Source organism: Pseudophryne corroboree, chromosome 5 (genome assembly GCF_028390025.1).
Source record: "Pseudophryne corroboree isolate aPseCor3 chromosome 5, aPseCor3.hap2, whole genome shotgun sequence".
NCBI lineage: Eukaryota > Metazoa > Chordata > Amphibia > Anura > Myobatrachidae > Pseudophryne > Pseudophryne corroboree.
In genome coordinates this window covers 674,398,489-674,420,625 of record NC_086448.1, presented here as the reverse complement: position 1 = coordinate 674,420,625, position 22,137 = coordinate 674,398,489, and the positions used below count along the sequence as shown (strand labels likewise).

Genomic DNA, 22,137 nt, shown 5'->3' with positions numbered 1-22,137 from the left:
TCTGTTACAGGCTCAAACGGCAGATATAAGTAAACAGATAGCACAGCTCTCACACAGAGTGTTACAAACCGAACAACGTACTGGGGAATTATTCCAAGACGTATCTGTGCTTAAGCAGGACATGCAGCATATCACTAAATCACAACACCAGATTTGGAATAAACTGGATGATCTTGAAAATCGATCTCGCAGATCGAATCTCCGTGTAATAGGTCTCCCAGAAACACTTAAGGGCACCGAGTTATACACATTTCTGCGAATCACCCTACCCGAGTTACTCGGTATATCCGCTGCCTGCAACGATATGGTGATCGAGCGTGCACACAGACTTGGTGCCCAGAAAACACACGATGGAGCCAGACCACGAGTGGTGCTTTTTAAGTGTCTAAATTTCTTACATAAAGAGGTGATATGGAGGGCATCCCGTAAAACACGCAATATTACATGGAATTCCTATAAGATCCTGTTGTTCCAGGACTATTCAGCAGAACTTTCCAAAGCACGAAAAGCTTTCTCTCCCCTTTGCTCTCACCTCATTCAACAAAACAGAAAGTTTTCCCTATTGTATCCTGCACGATTACGCATATACTCAGGCACATCCTTTGCTGACTTTCTCTCCGTAGCGGACGCTGAAGCCTTCTTGAAAGAAGAAGAGAATTACGCTGATACGCCTGATGACAATGATGAGAATTGACACGATACCAGATGTTTACTCACCGAATATTCCACCTACCTAAACCTGAATGTGCCGGTCATCACTCTCTAGATCACACATTAATACACCCCCCGGACACTTCATTACATATGTGTTCTTACACCGGCACATACATGAGACTTCTGCACTGTAATATGATAGACAACTATATACCTCCAGGCATAGTTTCTGCAGATGACCAAATGGCAATACAACACTGCTGCGGGACGATTCCCAGATTACTAACCCGATCTTAATGCTGGCGGGATCGGCGAGGGCACGCTCTGTCCTTGTTCTGATCCTTACATATATACTAGTATACCACGGAAGTCGTGATGTACTCATATTCATGTTTAAAATTGTTAGCTAAATGCCTTGTAAGTACCCCTTTGCTAGTCAGGGGGTTACTTTCCTTTTACTTACAATGTTATGTTCTTGGTACAGATAATTCTAACTGTACCATATTGTTCCTATTCTCACAACTTTCTTTCCTCCTCTTCTACCCCCCCTCCACTTTCCCAGTTACCCCCCCTCCACACAGAGCAATGCCATTGTATTACTATACATTTAGAGTATGCCTATTTCTAACCATGTATAATATGAATAATGTCTACAATTAAATTAGGCTCCTGGAATATTGGCGGGATTAACTCGCCGCAGAAAAGGAAGAAAATACTATTGTACCTGAACAAACTGAAACTAGATATTGTATACCTGCAAGAAACACACTTAGTGGCATCTGAAATATTGAAGCTTAATACTTTGAAATGGAAGGTGCTAGCCGCCTCTCCATTTTCCTCTAAAGCCAGAGGAGTGGCGATCTTAGTCAAGAATACAATCCCTATTGAACTCACATCAGTGAAGGAAGACCCTGAAGGTAGATATATTTTATGTAATGTGTTATTGAATCAACGCCCATACCTTCTGTGCAATGTATATGCTCCCAACACCAAAATACCTATTTTTTTACGTAAAATGCTACATATTCTCACACCACTACATGACACACCTCTCATTCTGGGTGGCGACTTCAACATGATCACCTCTCCTCAACTAGATAAACAAGCCACAGGCACTGGGGGCACATCCCTATCCAAAAAGGGTATATCATGGTTTACACAATCCCTACATCTTTTAGACACCTGGAGGTCATTTAACCCCATAGAAAAAGATTATACGTGTCTCTCTGCAGCACATGGAACATTGTCTCGAATAGACTATGTCTTTATTTCTGAGCACCTACTGCCCCGCACCCGCAGGGTCATGATAGAGCCCATTGCACACGCGGTAGTTTGGATAGAACTACACATGCACACTGAGAAAAGTTCCTTCCGATCTTGGAGATTCCCATCCTCGCTATCCCACTCCCTTACCTTTAAGAATAAACTTGAATCAACATGGGACTCATTTTGCGACACCAATGCCGAAACCCTCACAGACTCACCTCAGATGTTTTGGCAAGCCTCAAAAACAGTCCTTAGAGGCGAGATTATCTCATATACTTCTCAAACATACAAATCCCTAAACTATGAATATTTACAGGCACAGTCTACTTTGACAGACTCATTCCAATCTTACAAATCTGACCCAACTCCGAATAACAGAACCCTATACCACTCAGCCAAACGAGAATTCGATAGCCTACTTCTTAAAATGGAGTCTAGATATTCCTTTAAAAAAGATGCTAGATTCCACCGGTTTGGAAACAAATCCGGCAAATTACTCTCACACCTTCTACAAGGCCAACGAACACCGAAATTGATACACCCCCTCAAGACTCCTGGAGGGTCACTCACCTCAACTAATGCCCAAATTGCCCAAATCATGCACCAATATTACAACACCTTATACTCCAAACCAACCACACCCTCTTCCTCAACCCAGACCAAAAGCTTTTGGAATGATTTACCCATTCCACAACTTGACCCCAACTTAGGAACCGCACTAACGGCGGCTGTAACTGAGACGGAGGTCTCCCAGACCATAGCTCACCTGAAACCCGGGAAGGCCCCAGGCCCAGATGGTCTTTCCTCTGAATTCTACAAAATATTAGCACCTAAATTGACGCCATTACTAACGAAGGTTTTCAATAATATTCTCTCCACAGGACAACTACCCCTATACTTTAACTCTGCCACAATTACCATCCTACCCAAACCGGGCAGAGATCTGTCGGACCCTGGCTCTTACCGCCCAATCTCCCTGCTTAACCTAGATTACAAAATGTTGACAAAAATACTTGCAGAAAGACTCAAACTAGTACTGCCTTCAATCATTCATGGAGACCAGACTGGTTTTATCATGGGCCGCACCTCCACGGTGAACATTAGAAAGGTCTTATCGGCAATTATTACTTCCCAGTGTGCCATGCCCGATGTTCCCGCAGCTATACTATCTTTGGATGCGGAGAAAGCTTTTGATATGGTACACTGGGATCACTTATTTGACACAATGTCTAGATTTGGACTTCCTCCCCTTTTTATAGACTACATAAGAATCCTATATAATAACCCTGATTCGAGAATCCTCTGCAATGGTTTTATGTCACAACCTTTTCGTATCCAACGGGGTACCCGCCAGGGCTGCCCACTATCCCCACTCCCATTCGCATTGGCATTAGAACCACTAGCCATATCAATCAGACAATCCCCCCAATACCATGGCATTAAAGTGGGTGATCTTGACCTCCGTCTCTCATTATTTGCCGATGACATGTTGCTACTAATGTCCCACCCAGATTTAACACTGCCAACAGTTTTTGACTTAATCAATGCTTTTGGTACATTCTCTGGATATTCCATAAATATACATAAATCAGAATTACTCCCACTGAATGGCCCACCCACTTATTTAGATACACACGGCCCATATAATACCATTAAAATAGCTACTAAAGCTATAAAATATCTAGGGGTACAAATACCCATACACCTCCGAGATCTATATAATCTGAATTTCACTCCGGTTATCAAGGCTATCTCCAAGAAACTGGATAACTGGACATCTCTCCCACTCTCAGTATTGGGTAGAAATGCATTGATCAAGTCGGTACTCTTTCCCCAATTGTCATACCTAATACAATTGCTTCCCCTACGCATGTCAAAATCAGACATACAATTAGTAGAATCCCGGTTCAGTAAATTCCTTTGGAAAGGAGGCAAACCTAGAATAGCAAGTAAATTCTTGCAGCTACCACGTGAGGGAGGGGGTGTCGGTTTTCCGGACATATCTCTCTTTTCTCAATCGGTTCACTTTAGATATGTACTAGACTGGTTCTATGAACGCAGTGTGTTCACCTGGTTTGAATTAGACTGTGCTCTTTTCGCCCCATACTCTCCTTGCGCTTTGCTACACACACCCAGCTCCATGATCCCAGACAGAATACGTTTCCATGTGCTGTTCAGAGACATTTACCTGTCTTGGGGTGCAATTAACAGGAAACTATCTAGAAACCCAATGTATTCTCATTTTCTACCTCTGTGGGGTAACCCACTCTTCTTACCGGGCATGGAGGATGCAATCTTCCACCGCCTACAATTAAAAGGCATAAAGAAAATTGCAGACGTATTTGACCCAGGTGGAACTCTATTACCATTTCTCTCTTTACAAGAGAGATTTGGTTTACATGCCTCACACTTCTATGCTTACCTCCAAATGCGACACTACATTAACTCGTTGCCACCAGCGATGAGTGACACCACCTTGTCCGACCCTCTCTTTCCATTGCTAAATATATCACGCTCCCGACCATACAAAACCAGATACCTATACAAAGACTTACTCAATACCACACGCGACAAATTACAAAACAAAATTGCAACTTCATGGTGTAGATTTATTCCAAGCATTACAAATTCGGAATATATATTTCAACATTATGATAAAACATTACAAATACTGAAGACATCCTCTCTACAAGAGATTCATGTTAAAACTGTGTACAGGGCATATATCTCCCAGGCACAGAAACGACATTTCGTAGAGGAAGAGACTGGAGGTTGTATAAAATGCTTTCACTCTTCGGCAACCTTTTTCCACAACTTCTGGGAATGTGGTATCATTAAAAAGTTCTGGAATAAAATAGTGCAATATATTAACAATAGTCTTGGAATAAAGGCTACACTACATCCACAGGCATTACTACTGACAAACTTCTCGGTATGGGACTTAGACATATCCCAAACACACCTTCACCCATTCCTAACTATGCTAGTAACCATTGCAAAAAAGGTCATTCTCCAGAAGTGGATATCTAAACACACCCCAACTCTGTCAACAGTACACAATATACTCCTTAAGGTTTTATATATAGAACGTTTTTCTACTATAGCTTACTCAGAAGGAGGTGTGAAAAAATTCTACAAACGGTGGAGCCCCTATATTAATACTCTTTCACATGCAGCTCAAGAACAGATCTTTTCCAGATTTGATTCCACTGATTGGTACTTACATTGGAAAGGGCAAATGACACCTTGACTATATACTCTGATGAGTTATGATGTTGGAGTACTGTATTCGGCGGTTGATATTGATCTGTATCAATAAGAAAATTGCTAATCTCATATATCCAATTATAGATTTATGCCACTATATCCCTCCCCCATTAAAATGTCTTCCATGCAAATTGATATCAACTACACTAGAATATAAGAGCCCAGTGACCATATAGCTAGGCATTGACCACTCCTACCCCACCTCTCCCTCTTCCCTTTCTCCCCCTCTTCTCTTCTCTTACTCTGTTTTCTCTGTTATGTTAAATTTAGAGGTCAACCCTAAGATTGTATGGACTTACATCTTACACAATAAGTTCATGGGTCCTCCATAAGATAACTATATGTTCCAATTATGTCACATTCTCTGACCCAATTATACCTACCCATGATTGACCATGTTGGTCCATAATTTGTCTACTGCAAATGTTTGTTACTTCATTTATGAAAACTCAATAAACATTATTTGAAAAAAAAAAAAAAAGTTTTTGTATTCTAACCTTTAATAAGAGTTTTTTCCATTTAGATTTTGTGATTCACGCATACCAAGTTAGATGGCTAATAGGGATACATTGGAGTAAATAAGCCCGTTATTGGTTTACAAGTACACTATTATAATGGTCATGGGCTCAAGGCATGAGGTGTTTGGCCACAATGGCTCCTGTTGTGGACAACCAACAGTCCTCTCAGGAGAACTGTCTTGAAGTGTGTGAGAAGTTGAGATTTAATTGTGTCCAAGCAAGATTTTCACACAACCCACAGCTGCAAAGCTATTTACTCAATCTTGAGTTTTCCTGAAGTGTAAGCAAATTATCCAAAGTGATAACAATATTATTCAGTTTTTATAAAAATGTTACATTTTAATGTCCAGTTTGTTTTTATTTCATATATAGTGTCTAGCAATAATACTTCTTTGCTCATAAACTACAGTACCTCAGGTTGTAACTCTAGGAAGCAGACACTAATAACAGCAACAAAATAGCTCTGCAATTTAAACTATTTACGGTTTCTTCTCAAAGCAAGTGGGTCTAAAGTAACATATTACATATAAATATTACAAATTAGTTTACTATATTACAAATAGAATAACGTTTTATGCATCTAGACAAACAGATAAGTGGTATATATGTTCACACATGGGGGGTAATTCCAAGTTGATCGCAGCAGGAATTCTGTTAGCAATTGGGCAAAACCATGTGCACTGCAGGGGAGGCAGATATAACATGTGCAGAGAGATAGTTTGGGTGTGGTGTGTTCAATCTGCAATCTAAATTGCAGTGTAAAAATAAAGCAGCCAGTAGTTACCCTGCACAGAAATAAAATAACCCACCCAAATCTAACTCTCTCTGCAAATGTTATATCTGCCCCCCCCCCCCCCCCCCCTGCAGTGCACATGGTTTTGCCCAACTGCTAAAAAATTTCCTGCTGCGATCAACTTGGAATTACCCCCATTGTGACTTTAGTAAACATTTCAAGGCATCAGAGGATAAAACCATAGCAAAGCCAACAGAAAAAAGATATTCTGAAATAAAGATACTTTAAAATCTAGAAAATCAAGTGTGGGATTGAGATGCCCTGGTCTAGATACAATGATCTGTATTTATTACACATTCACCAGTTACAAAGAAATTATGCACAGTCTGTGTTATTTTTAGTAAATGTCTCGCACTGTGTGCCAGTTTTAGATGTTATTACCAAATGATGTTTGTCAAGCAGCTGTGTAAACCATTTCTCAATTATTCAGCAACAATGTACCTCATACTAATTACTTTACAGTGATCTACAAAATAAGTATAACTTAGTTTCAAAGTAAATTGAATAGGAAGAGAACTTGCAGAAAACATTAAACAGTAATTACATTGGTTAGGAATCCTTGAAAGATAGTCTTAAAGTTATACAGGTTGAGTATCCCTTATCCAAAATTCAAAATCCCACATTTTTGGGTCCCCTAATGAGATAATGACATATATATTATATATTATGTATATATATATATAGATTATATTATATAGATATATAATATAATATATATGTATATGTGTCATTATCTCAGTAGGAGAACCAAAAATGTGTGATTTAGAATTTTGGATAAGGGATACTCAACCTGTAATACGCATTTGCTATTTGTCCTTACAGGTTATCGCACAGTCAAGCCATGCCTGCAGATAACATTGTAGAAGGATCAGGTGGAGGAGACTTACTTGCAGCTATTTGGGGAAATAGTAATTTGTAAACAGTTGTAGAACAAGGTATTCACAAGGTAAGCACTGCTATTTATGTATATAGTTTTATATTCTCCCAACAGAATGTAGTAGTTATTGTAAAAAAGTTGCATTTAAAATTTGATAGTAATCTATAATGTAACAATATCTAAAGTCAACAAAATAGTTTAACAGTAAACTCAGACAACACGTTACAATACTTTAGGAAGGATACACAGTAACTCCTTACATTGCAATAACACCCATAATGAGCTTTGCCCTCCTATTACACTAATAGGGTGATTTCTGATAACATGCCACAATATATTTCTAAAACACTGACGATAACTTGTTGATAGAAAAATTGTACTATGCCTTTTTTCTCGCTTTCAAAACTCAAATGTATAAGAAAAGCACATAATTATAATTGACTTATTAAAGAAACAAAAAACAAAACCTTTAAACACTTCAAACTCACTGGAATGATCCAAGTTAACTGAGAATTTCCAACACTTATAATAAGAAATTATTATTAAACCCTGTGATACAAACTTGTCTTCAAGAAAGGAAGATTTCTATGAATGAATCAGACCAGTTTAGCCATTTATTTAGAATTTTGGTTTTAAAAAGCATCAAATCCAATTTCTCTTTTATATATGCAATTGATGAATCTCTCATTGCTACCAATTCTGGCATGAAATCCCATAGCTTGGTCACTTTGGTGAAACCAAATTGCCTCTAGTCTTGGTTAATGGCCACTATCAGTTGCACAGAACGGATTATGAAACATATAACTATTCAAGTAAGAACCAAAGTGTGGATGTGCCCCACAAATTGCATAAACTACCCAGGGAACAGAAGAATGTCAATATAAAACATCATAGACTAGTATGGTTATCAGAGATCTATGGATGCCATATAGGCAGATGACTACAGGCAATTTAGGATATGAAGTTTCTTGACTAGGAAACCACAATGATGTGAAGTGATGACATGCTTGGTCAGTGTTATGTTAAAGTGAATGGAGAATGCTGTTTCGGTCACACCAGTGTTATTTAAATGTCAAAATGCTAAATGCAGCCTTTTCACGTGAGCAAGTGCATAGCACCAACATTCTCCATACCAATAGAGTAAAACTTAAGACTAATTACATGGTTGTAAGTATTACAGAAATTTTAATCTAGATACATAAGTTAATGAAACAAACAAAAAAAAAGCAGTAGAGTTGGCAGCTCAGTGATTAAGAGCCCAGAATCAACATTACTTTAAAAATACAATTTTAGCAACAGGTTTCAGTATGCAATTTTCAAGCATCAAAACAAGATATAGAACATGCAGCTACCCTTTCCTTACCCAATAACCATGGGTAGAGAATTCTCAAAAATAATTCCTATATTGGGCACATCAATTGAGTTTACATATCATTCATCTACCAACTACTTAAACTTTCTGGAATATAAAAAGTGCTGCCTTGGCATGTGCTATGAAGTCAGTTTAATAAAAATGATAAAACCTACCCCGGTATATATACACCACACTTCAATCCTTTTTGCTGTAATACAACAATCCCACTATGTTTTTCTTTCCTTTCTATCTTTAAATAGCAGGTAAAGTACCTTTTAAGCATGCATCTAATTTCTATCTCCAGAGGTTGCAAAAAATATACATATAGCCTTCAAAGTGTGAGGATTTCACATTTCTTAAAACTTAAAGGGACATTATAAAGTATCTCTGCTCACTAAGGGCCCTACTTATCAATGTAATTTTTATGAAAATAATGTGAAAACTGGTGTTTTCACTCTTTTCTGATTACTACATTTCAGTGAAACGAAAACAAAGGGCTTTAAGAGCGGTTTTCCTAAAAAACAAGCCATTGAATTCACATTCTTTTTGTAAGCAGATCGCAATACTCATACTTGTAATAAGAAATGAGATCTGCTCAGATTTACTAAAAATAAATTGTGAAAAAATAACGGAGGAATCCCTGCAATGACAATGCCATCTAGAGATGGCATTATCCACAGTTCCCCATCTCCTTCTCCGCTGAAAGGCAAAGCAGAGTAGAACGTAAGCACCTGTGATACACCATGTGTGTCTAATATGACCACCGACTGATAATCATAACTACATTTAAAATAAAAACAAAACAAAAAAAAACGTACAGACTGCAGCACCATGGTCCGATAATCAGTGATCCGTGAGCTCCTCCATGATAGTCATCTAATCCCGGGCTTCCTGCTTTTTTGACCACGGTCATCTGATGTCAGATGTAAACCGAGGTGTTGGGTTACAGAGCTGGAAGCCAGGTATTAGATTACTGGAGTCACGGAGGAGCTAACTGATCACCAGGTAAGTGCAAGGAAGGGGAAAGGGGTATAATGGTACCCAGCGGTGCATACGAAGCACATTCTCAGCATATTTTTGTGAAAAATAACGTGAGAAGTATGTGGAGTTGATTTGCAGGGACAGAGCTTTCTCGCAAGTTTTTCCCTGCTTGCGATAATTGATACAGCATTTTGATGTAATCAATTATTGCATTGCGAGTTTGGGTGATTTTATCCTCAGAGATGCGGATTGTGATAAGTATGCCTGTAAATCATATGCAATGTATCTGTGGTTGGCATGATAGTCCATGACACCAAGCATAGATAATTAATAGCAAGCTGATAAACAAACCAAGAGAACATAGTAAATCCAGAAATTCATCTATAGTCTGCATTAGTGGTTTAACCACTTAACTTGCATGGTCAGGTCAAATGCGAAAGTCGCCCCACTGTGTCCCCCAGTTTTTGACAAGTAGATCCAGATGTGCATAATATAATGTTGAAAACATTTTTTTTAAACTATGTTAAATAAATAAAAATTCAAAAACAATGTTATGAATGGTTTTGAAGGAAAAATTGAGAGTTAAGTGGTTAAGGCAGTAACCAGCAGCCCTCACTTTATGGTATCGCTGTTTTAAATAGGAACAACATTTAGTTACAAAATAATTCCATCTTCATGGGGTTTTTTTTATTTTATTATTTATTAGTGACATTAGGGGACATTATCAGGATATACACTGTTCTTTTTCATTCGTTATATCAATGTGTTTTATGAAGGATTTTTTTATTGCACAGAAACCATATTGAAACACACAACCTTCAATATGAACAGACTCCTGGGTTCGTATACAGATATGTATACAGACTTTTCTCCATGACAAAACTTATAATACCACATGTAAAATGCAGCCGTTGAAGGGATCACTGATCCCTATGACAACTGATTGTTCATTCCTTTGCTCATAGTTAACTTACGTGTCTAAAATACTGAATGGTTGTTTTCTATCTCACAATTTGACACTCGCCATATTGTGTCATCCAACAGTTGCCGTCAGATTAATGATCCATTTGCCAAATTTCTTTTAGAAACGGCATTAACGAGCGATATAGACAAAAACACTCCAGCAACCACCATACTAGTAAACACACCCTTAAAGGTGGCTTACTTTTCTAATACATAAATGTACTAAATTGCTAACCATTTACAGCATTTTAGAAGTAGGTCTTTTCCTTGTCTAAACAATGTTCAACATACTGTGCCACAACATTTATTTTCTGGCAACACAAGAACAATATTCAGAAACATGGTGCAGACGGTTACAATTTTGCTCCACAACAAATGTGACATTGGAGCCATCTTTAGAACAGAATGAATTACAACGCAAACAACGTCAGTGCCAGTCTGGCTTACCTTTTCCGCCTTTCAGTTTTAATGGCCAACATAAAATGCGGATCAAAAGTGCAGATGGATATTTTGAGAGTTCACTTTGAAACAAAAAATGCATATAGTAGATTTTGTTTATAATAGAAGAAAACATTTTCCTTAGGTAAGGGCAAAGGCTTTGCAGATTTAGGGGGTCATTAAACAAGCCACAAGGCTCACTTATAGCCATGCACGCACCAGTGAAAATTACAATAATAAGAACACAGAGTATCACAAAGTGACGTACATAGCAAAAAAAAATTGCAGACAGGGTAAACATACTTCCATAATAAAATATTTACAAGTTGCTGTGCAGTGTATACCTATTGGCTGAGTTAGAGAGCCTAAGTAGAGGGATGACCTAAATTGGAGAGGGGTGGGGGCGGCCTGCTCGCTACAGCTTATATTCTAATAGGGAAAGAGGAGTCATGGTGGTATAGGTGATAAAGAAATGCAAGAAGCAGAGATCTGGTTGACTATAATGAAGTAGTTATGTTTTGAGGTAGCATTTGAAGCACTAAATGTTGGGGAGAGTGACAGAATGAGAGGCGCTTTCCATAGGGTAGGGGCAGCACGGGAGAAATCTTGGTAGGTGGCAGTCATTGACTAATCAAAGATGGCAGTTACTACAGAACCTGCAGGTAATTCATTAATTCATCTTTGATTGCAGATAAGAATCTCAATTCATAGGCACATCCTGATAGCGACATTTATTAACTACCCTTCATATAAGCAATTAACGCATACCCACAATGCTTTATAGATTTTCTTATAACAGCACTCTTCCATATGAGGTTACACCTGGGTGCACAGTAACCCTATGTTAGTTTCCTGGCCTGCAAAAGGTGCAGCAAAGACCAAAACAGAACAATGGGTCAGCACCAGTGCCCCAAGACAAATTGGGCTCAATTCCAAAGTGCCGGGAAGGAGCCCCCGGAGCTATTGAATATCGTGATGTGTCACAGAATGCCAGTTCTCGCACTTTAAACATGGTGTTTAGTCGCGAGAACCATCATTCTCCGACTTAAGTGCCTGGCGCTTGATGCCATTTCTGCACTATGGGCAGATAACAGCATTGTGCCAGTAGGGTTGTTAGAGTTCTGCTCTGACATAACATTGCGCTGAATTGAATCAAGAGCATTTTATTTTGGGATCGCCTCATACAGTTCCCACATATTTTTGAATCCCAGCAACCCTAGGCCAAAAGATTTTGATTGGGAAATTCTGCAAAATGACATGAAGATGTGCTGTCATTAATCGGTTCAGTTGCATGGTGGCAGACATGGTTGGTATTGTTTGTCCACATATGTTATCACATGTATCATAAATAATTTGATTTGGTCCTAGACCACCAACAGGTGGCACCCCTGCAATTGCCTATAGCACTCCAGTTTGAGAACCACTGAGCTAATTACTAACACCCATTTCACATTGCCAAAAATAACCCGGGATATTGCTGGGTCGACGTGCAGCGTGAAAGCTCCAAAGTGAATAACCCTGGTTACTCAACCTGGATTAAAAGAAGGGTTAAACACGGGTCGGACCTGGGTGCAGTGTGAAACCTCTGACCTGTGATATTCGGCCCGGGTCTCAAAAAAAGGAGCAGATTGACTGTTTATGCGTCTGTACAGAGCAGTCCCCAGTCCCTCCTTTTATTTCCTTTGAAACTTCATCAGTGTGAGCCAGAAAAGTCCATTTTAAATCACATCACAGTGTTTAACATGTGTGACCTGGGTTCAGTGTGAAAGGCACCAACCCAGGAATAACCCGGGTCGAAACCGCAATGTGAAAGGTCTGATAGGTCCTACACACTGGGCGATATCACTCAAAGATATGAACGATCTCATTCATTAATGAACGAGATACCGTTCATACCTTTGAGTGTAGAGGCACCAGCGATGAACAATGCGCGGCCCCGCGCTCGTTCATCGCTGGTGCCCAGTCGGCTGTGCATGCAGGACAATATGGACGATCTCGTCCATATTTGCCTGCACTTCTATGGAGCCGTGTGACGGGTGGAGTGAAGTAACTTCAGTCTCCCAGCCGCCGGGTCGCCCGTATCCACCGTCGGATCTTTAAATGTGTAGGGCCCTTGAGCCTGCTCGGACCTGGGTTCCGAAGCCGGGTACGACCTGGGTTTGCGATCTGAAAGTGGCATAAATGAATATTAAAGCTCCCTGCAAAGTTCTGCAGAAGTACCATACAAAGTAAACCCACACAAAGAGTAGCAAAGTCAAACGAATACCAATTAAGTTGTCTCAGAGGTGTAATGAGAGTGACAGCTCCTGGCCCCAGGGCGGCAAGGTGACTGCAGCAGGGCTCAGGGTGACAATGTGACTGCTGCTGGGCTCAGCCCATTTCCTAGAATAAGACGGAGGTTTCCTATCAGTATATCCCAGAGCACAGGCCTGCAGCAATGTGCAACTTCCATGACCCTGACAGATGCAGCAAGGACAGGGGAGTGTGAGGGAGGGAGACATGTGCTGCTGGGAACACGCTGGCTGTGTGTACAATGACCGGGCTGCAGGTCGCGGTGCTCTGGGGGGGAGGCCACACTCACCTCCCCACTGCGTGGCAGCAGCCCAGGGCGGCCACGGAACTGGCTACATATGAATGACCGGACAATGATACCTCAGGCCGGGAAGGTGCTGCTACCACCCTCTCCAAAGCCACCAGACCGCAGCTCCAATTCGAAATACGTCAACTTCTCCCCCTCGCAACCCCTTTAAATACTGCCACATACTAACCTGCTGGGCCCTTGCGACATTGACATATCAGCTAACCATTCACGTGCAGATTCTTTTAGACTGCCATCTCCACCGCCCAATAAAAGGACGCTACACCTCCTCCAGCTCTCGGCCCTAGCCCCGCCTCATAACAGCGGTCACAAATGACTGACGCCGAGCCCGACCAATCATAGACCGGTGTGGTGACAGCACGGCTAGCATCACTGGTAGAGGCTCTGCGGGCAGCAGGGAGAGGGGCGGGGTGTCGGCGGCGAAGGAGGCGGGGCGTACGGTGGGCGCGTCTCCCGGGGCAAGTTTGGCTGCACCGCAGCGCATACAACTACAATGGCTGCTGGAGAGAGGGGAAAGCAAACAATTTCCAGGCCCGCAGCGTCCAGGCGAAAATATGGGAAAAAAATTATTAAAAAATCGGAAAGGCACCTAAACCACGGAAATCGATCGTAGGAAGGATGTTAAGGCTCCCGCGGTGAGTTTGCAGGGGGTTTGGGCTGGCGCAGCCGCCTCTGAAGCACAGAAAATCAGGGTTATTTAAATTATGGGAAAGGGGGGGTCGAGAAAAGGAGGAGGAGGGGGCAGAGGAGGAAAAAAAAGTTATTGCAGACCCCCCTACTCCTCTTCTCCTGTACAGGGACTTAATTGGGAGAAAACTCAGGAGTGTGAGAAAATGAAGTTGGAACTAAAGTTACTTTTTGCCTAAATGAAGCTATATTTATAAATACATTAATGAGGTTGCCTGTTTATATTGTCAGACGTCTCACTGCTGCTTATATATGGTGCATCTTGCAGTCTCGTACTCTTTGGGGGGCTGTTGCAGCTGCTCGGGGGGTTGTGGAAACACTATTTTCTTTAGCTGAAAATACATTTTTGTGGGAAGTTTTTGTAGTTTTCCTTTCTTTCAGTTAATATTGTGACAGGAGCTAGAGGCAGGGAGAGGGGGAGAGGAGGAGGGGGGAGCAGAGGGAGACCGTGCTGTGCAAAAAAATAAGTGCAGAAAATACTTTAAAAATCCCCCATTCAGCCAAAATCCTCCAAACTTCCCTCAAAGTTCCTTCAGGGGGTTATCATGCACCCTGTCCACAATTGGTTCTGAAACCATGGTCTCTTGCACTGTTTCCGTGCTCATTTTGGGGTGCCGGGTAGGTGAAGGTGGGTCAGGACTGCAGGGAGGTTGCTGGCCCCCCCTCTCCCTCTGTTAATATGGGGGGTTGTGCATCCTGGTCGCTGTGTGTACCCCAAAGCAGCCCGGAACACAAGTAGCGTGGTGGAGCAGCAGGATTGGGGCAGAGGGGATCGGGGACGGGTTACTGGGACAGCTTGTTGTCAGTATCATAAACAACCAAAATGGAGGGAGAACAGAGGCATAACTAAATAATAATAATAAAAAATACTGAAAAAATTGCAAAAAAAATCCCGTTTGGCGATCCGTCCCGTTCTTTTCAGCTTACCATGTCTGCCTTCCCCAGCTTGCCTCCTGCACCTATAGTTTTACTACAGAATGTTTAGTCTTTCTTTCTCTACATCTATTTATTTTAACTTTTCTTTGCAAAACTTTGTAGAACTTTCAGATGTAGCAGAATGCAAAACAGGGATGCTGCATTAGCATTACTAGTGGATTGTGAGCCATGATGGCTAAATCTGAGGGAACTGTGTTGGTTTTGATGTGTTTTCTCCTTTTTTTTTTTTTTCTTGCTGTTTTTTTTTTTTTTTTTTTTTTTGAAAACTGAATCTGAAACCTGGGCTTTTCCTATTGGCAAGATCTGTGCATGAGAGCAATTAATGAATGTGTTTTTCTGTGGTTTTTGGCGGTGATGGAAATTATCTCCCTTGTCACTTTTATACATGCTTAAAAAAAACTTATCTTTGCAGAGCAAGCTCCCTCTCCCCCCTCCCCTCCCCTTACCCCCCCTCCGCCCCGCTGCCACTCAGTCTTTGCATTGCTCTGCTAGTGCTGCAGCCTGTGTTCCTCCTAGTCAAGGGCTGAGCTTGCTGCCTGCTAGAAAAGTATCACCTTCTAGTGTTTTGTTATGGTTTTCCACTTTATAAATGTCACCTGCTGCACTAGCCATCTGTTACAGTCTAATGGGGCTGTTCTCTTCCTATGGCTATATAGAAAGATGCTTAGTGCTTTGTATTCATGCCTCAGATATGCTGCTGCTGATGTTGCTTCCACGTGGGGCTAGAGAGATACTGTAAAAAGCCACAATATGGAAGTTCCCATCTACACTTGTGCTTGTACAAGAAACCAGGCATGGCTGAGACAAGATTGCAAGTTGATCGGATTAGTAAGATTTGTTTTACATAAAAATGTTAATATTGTAAAATTTTTAGCTGTTGCAACCTAGAAAGTGTTGTACATTCATTTTAAGCTCCACATCAGGTGAAAGGCAGCAGCATATATGTTTATAGTGTTGTAATATTCTGTCTGGAACGTTTTGATTTTTTTTGTGTAAGTTTATTAGACAGATATCCCCTTTCTTTCATGTCAAATGTGTTGTTTCCGTGACCATCCCTTGAGATATTAAGATTGTGACAATGTCATAATTAAGTCCTGTCGTCTGTTTTTGTTATGAGATCTATATGGCCATCACAATGTAATGGAAATCTGCATAGGAAGTGTGTGAAAGTGTAAAGACCTTTAAAGATTTATTTCAGCATTTTTGCTTTGAAAGATTCTAACTATTTAGCCTGAAGTCCCATGTGTAAGTTTCATTCTTATCTAGTACAACACTAGTTCCACATGCACCTTTACATTATAAACCCAACTGGCTAGCTCTCTGCTACTTCCCTATATAAAGCGCAATGGAATTTGCTGCGCTATATAAGAAACTGTAAATAAATAAATTACCTTTATTGGTTGAGTGTGACTTAAGAATAGTGCTCTAAAATTGTCCATGAAATGTTGCAGAGATTTGCTAGTAAAGCCTAGTCCATCTGAGATTCTTTTACAATGTAAATCTTTGTGTTTAACATTCTAGTGATATCTAATTGCAATGCACATTCTGTCTTATTGCACTTCTCATCTGGGGAGGGTGGAATCTCAAGCATTGGACATTATCTGTTTGTCAGCATCCATTATATATTCTGTTATGACTGTACAATAAGCTTAATAAACTAGAAAGATTTTACTTTGATTGTGAACTGTGAACACCTAGACCTTGTACACTATTCACTAATAACATTAGTATGCTACAAACACTCTTTTAGACCTGAGGAAGGGAAATAGCAATGTCCCACCTAACCTCCCTTACTGGTATTTCTGCAATTTTTTTTTAGCGATTCTTTCGTTTCTCATTTTGTCTAATGACCCACTGTTTTCTGATAGATATCTTTATGTAGAACCTCTTTACTTCAGTATGCACAAATGTGTTGTGTCCAACAAGTGACAAGTCGCGTAACTAAAATAAAGATCTCGCAAAGCAAAAAAAGCAATACATATTGAACTACACAATTGTTTAACTATACAATAACTTAGTCATTTATGCTGCAAGTCTCATTACTTTATGACTTTTTGCTGTTTCTAAAAATAAAGATTGTAAATTGAATATGTATTTTAGAAATAAGTGCACTTGGTGTAAGGATGATGTATGTCATTAATAACTTGTTATAAGAAGAAAGCTGAAAAGATGGGGAATAGTTCTTTGTGGTTGAATATTGTTCCTTGTTTACTCAATTGCCACATGCTATATATATTTAGAAATATATAATATGAACTTTTAGTTCTGTTGCACATCTAAACATAGCTTTTGCATGTTCTTTGTATGGGCTTATGTTTTTCATCTCTGTATATGCCTTTTGTTGACTGAATGACATGTTTTAAATATCCTTTTGAATTTGGGCCTGTTCCAATACATTTAATTACAACCATGTAAAGGTAACATGCATTAACATTTAAAGTGGGTAATTATGATCATATGTACAGACTTGAACAATTGTATTGAAATTTGATTAAATGGAATGCTTTATTGAAATTGTGTGCACAGCTTTGTTTTTAAACATAGCAATTTTCCTTGAAGTACCAAGTTGAAATGACTGCAGTTTCATTGTGCTCTAGATCTGTAGGAGAAGCATGACTGTGTGTTTAATGGTATGCAAAGACTTGTGAGTGCTAGCTATCTTAGCTGAATGAAGACAGAATTTCCAGGTTATTTCATCCCTTTTGTTGCCAATTTGATTCACCCACATGTTTTAGTAGTTTATCAGTCAGGTTTGTATTATGTTTTTGTTATAAGTAGGTGACTTGTATTTGTGATACAAGGCATAATTATGTGACGTTGATATAAGCTGTTTCTACATACTGTGTTGCCTTTTTTTCTTATGAGTTGTGTATACTGTAGATAGGTAAATCCTGTCGGATTTTTTCATTTGCTTACATTTGTTCAAGATTAGTGTACTCAATGTTAAGTGCATATACATTGGCAGAAGATGCAGATATCGGTTTGTCACATTACAAATTCAGTTTATGCTTAAATTACAGAATTTGAACATTGAGATGATATCTTTATGTTAACAGTAATATGATGGGATTGAAGAGAGTAAAAGATAAACATTTGTCTCTTTTAAAGTTGATATTGATCTGGTTATAAAAAAAATAATTCATTTTCCTGAAGAACTAGAATATATTAAGCAGTTGACACAAGTGAAACGTCAAATACACCTCATCTAGATAAAGACGTGTTGATAACATTTTTTGTTTTGAGTTTTGTTTTTGTTGGAATTCAGTTTGGAAAACATTATCCTGCATTAGACAGTATGAAATCTCAGGCTGCATATTGTTTCTCTAGAAATCATTTTTTTGTTAATGCTCAGTGTTTATAGAACACCACTTATTTTTATCCTCCTGCCTGATTACATTTGTACCTTGTGTGAGCCCTGTAATCTGATCTTGCTGCAAACAGGCAGAACTAGGGGACTGCAGGACTATTTGCCACATTTTATTGTTGCAGTTTCTCTAATGGGGGGCTGAGAATCAAATATCTGTTCCATGTGAAGCTTGTAATTGTCACTTATTTTCTGCTGCTGTGTGATTTGTCAGTTAACTTAATTTTGCCAGTAAATGTGGCAATTTCTTAAATTGCATGCCCATTATGCTGTGGTAAAGCAATGATCAACTAATTGTTGATTTAAATGATGATTCTTGTTAAAGGAGATTGGCTGGCTGATCAGTCTGCTGCAAGTGTTTATTACTCTGTAAAAATAGCTCTGACGTTCATGGTGGCATTGATATCGAAAGATTAAATAATATTAAATTCCACTGTACTGTCTTTTGGGTGATTGGGAAAGTCTTACAATGTCACTTTGTGACTATGTTCCTTCTTATTTCCAAGCTGTTAAATGTTTTTTTTTTTATCACAATTTTTCAAGGATAAAACTTAATAATCTTTAGAATTATATATTTGCTCTATAAGTGAGAAGTTTAAAAGAAAAACTAAAATTTGAGGTGTAATGTGGATTACTGAGAAAATACTTTTACTTATGAAAAGGATCTTTTTGCACGGAATCCTCTATCAATCTGGATTATCATCACCTATGTGTCCAGTCCATTTCTCCTAGAATCTAGCTAAATATGTTTCACAAGAAACAACCTGAATCTCTCTTGCACAAGTGCTACTATATATCTATGTTTTATTAGTGTTTGCCACCTGCTTTTTGTCTTTTGTTTTATTTTCTCGTAATGTGTAAGGTGTTCATTTTCTGATATATTTTTATGTTGCATATAGGAGTTTTTTGATTTAGGATTCTTGGGTTTAATAATTTCTTTGTAATGTAAAGATGTATTACATTATTTCTGTGTTGGTTCTTTAAGAAAGACCAATTACTAAATATGCAAATCAGTGTTAAGTGTAGCTCACTAGGCACTGAGCACACCCCACTAATGGAAAAATCCTAAGAGACCTGTGTGTGTGTGTGTGTGTGTGTGTGTGTGTGTGTGTGTGTGTAATATGTAGATGCATATTGTGCCTCCTTGCTGAGCAAAACAAACTCTTCTTTCTCGTTTAAGCACTTTCTAGTGTTCAGCTGCACATAAGGGTAGGGTTGATAATAGTCCCTTGATAGGAAAGACAAACACAATTTCCAAGTCTTTTATGGTATATTAAGGTGTAGCAGTTTGTGGATTTATGTAACCTTCCCAATCTGCTTTCCTCTAGTAGGAACACACATCTTCACTATTTGTGTCTAAAAAATGCAATATATGCACGCAAGATTGATGTAGAATGTGTTTAAGAATACAAGGTTCACAGAAGTCTTTACTGAATAAAATGTTTGGTCAAAGCTATATTTTATGACCATTTTGACCTCTTTACATTGGATGCAAGCTTTTGAAATAGAACCCAGAAGGAATTCTCATAGGGTGGTCAAATCCTGTATAGGGTGAACATAACTATAATAAAAGGTGTAATTGTACAAAAGAGTTGCAATTTCTAACAAGTCAAATGTTAGCTATAAGTTTAGAAAACATGCATCTAGGAAATAAACTGCAGTAAGTTTTTAGTAACTTTTCAGGTAAAAGAAATCTTATGATTTTGCCATAACATAAGAGACAGTAAAAATGGACATGTTTTGCACAATCAATTAGTATTTACTATTTAAAAGAAAAGGAAAACTGCTACAATGTTTCTCTCTACTATTATTCTATGGGGATAGCATCTTCACTATAACTATTTGCATAAACAAAATTGTTTCTTTCTAATTGCATGTTATGATCATAATTTGCTAAGTAACTGAATTGCACCTGCGTTTGTTTTGTTTCCTTTTAAATTTCATTAAGCTGACAGTCTCTGATCTATTAAGATTGTCTTGTTTTAACTTTTGTGCATCATTTTTTATAAATAGGATAAACAGAATAGTTTAATCCTAATTCCTCCTAATAAAATGTTTTGTGTAAATGGTAAAGCATTGTTTTTTTGAATATGACACCCTAGATGCTTAGAAAAGTCTTCTATCGCACCCATGACTGTACTTTGCTCTGGTTCAAACTATTGTTGCTTTAAATAAGACACTGAGGTAACATACGCTAATGCCATCAAGATTTGACTATAACATATTTTTGGAACCCACATATTGTATAAGTTTTGTCAGTTAGTGGATTTAACAAATATCTAATTAGCACCTGTGTGCTGAAAAATCTTTAACTGGAAGTATGAAATATTGCTACACTTGAGTATTTTTTTTTGGGAGGGGAGATATAGCAAAGCTTGGAGAGATATAAGTACTTACTAATCCACGTCTAACTGCCATGTTACAGGGTGTTTTTGAAAAATAACAGCTAGGAGCTGATTGGTTGGTACTTTCTCTCCCCACTTGATCTTTCTCTAAGCTTTGATAAATCTCCCCCTTTGTGTCCTTTTTTCTTTTTCTGTATTTTCCTACAGATCTGCAGCTGTATAACATACACTGTTTTTATCTTACGATGACATTTTGTATAATTTTGTTCTTTTGTATATCATGTCTAATAAATACTAGATTATTTTTAATTGTGGCTGTAATATACAGAATGTCTAGAATAGTAAATGTGTCGTTAACAAAAATGCAGTTTGCACCATGTATTAGCTCAGCATTTGTAGCTGCAAATGGCAAGTGTGTGCAGTGCTGCTAGCATATTTGTGTAATTACCTTTGAAACGTGCTCAATGCGTTGCTTCTCAATGAAATTTTTTATTGCTAAGACACTAACAGGATGGGGGTCATAATCTGTATTAAGTGGCTTTCCAGTTGTTAAGGTCTTTGTTTTTGCTTTTATGAGGACGAAGTGTTATTTACCTAATTGTCTTTACATATTTATTGAGTTCCTCCTTCACTACATGACACTTGAAAACCACAAAATGTGGTTTGGAAGTAACATGTAGACATAAACAAATATTGCTGTATTTTGCTGCGTGTAATACAGATTAGAAGGCAAAATGCGTGACTGTCTTGCCACATAACAGTGATTGGAGTGTTTGGGTATGCATCCATTTATTCCGAGGTGCAATTACTTATAATTTGTTCCCCACAAGATTACAAGAAGTGTAATGCTAAAGACTTAAACCATTAAATTCAATATATAGAATTATGTATTTATGTGTATATAATCCTTCAATAAAGCAAGCTACGGATTACACTATCACATACATTACTAGTAATCGGCTATACTGTCAGGATAACTATTTTTGTGGACAGAAACAATATTTTAGTTCACTAGGAACTAATATGTATTGGGGTCAGTTCAATTCAGCAACTTATGAATAGCGCCGGGAATTAGCTCCCGACGCTATTCAATTC

The 22,137-nt window shown here is 38.8% G+C and overlaps 2 protein-coding genes across 6 annotated transcripts in view; one reads left to right on the top strand and one right to left on the bottom strand.

Moving 5' to 3' along the window:
* The window catches only part of CHCHD7 (coiled-coil-helix-coiled-coil-helix domain containing 7), a 49,187-nt gene extending 35,192 nt beyond the window's left edge, over positions 1-13,995 (bottom strand). The window contains exon 1 of one of the 3 annotated variants that reach the window (XM_063925003.1): positions 13,880-13,995. The gene's annotated coding sequence lies outside the window, so the exon portion shown is untranslated. The other 2 variants (XM_063925002.1, XM_063925001.1) reach the window with 2 other exon arrangements.
* A 224-nt stretch (positions 13,996-14,219) lies between these two features.
* PLAG1 (PLAG1 zinc finger) overlaps positions 14,220-22,137 on the top strand; it is a 75,224-nt gene continuing 67,306 nt past the window's right edge. For all 3 annotated transcript variants that reach the window (XM_063924996.1, XM_063924998.1, XM_063924995.1), the window contains exon 1: positions 14,220-14,345. The gene's annotated coding sequence lies outside the window, so the exon portion shown is untranslated. The remainder of the gene's footprint in view (positions 14,346-22,137) is intronic.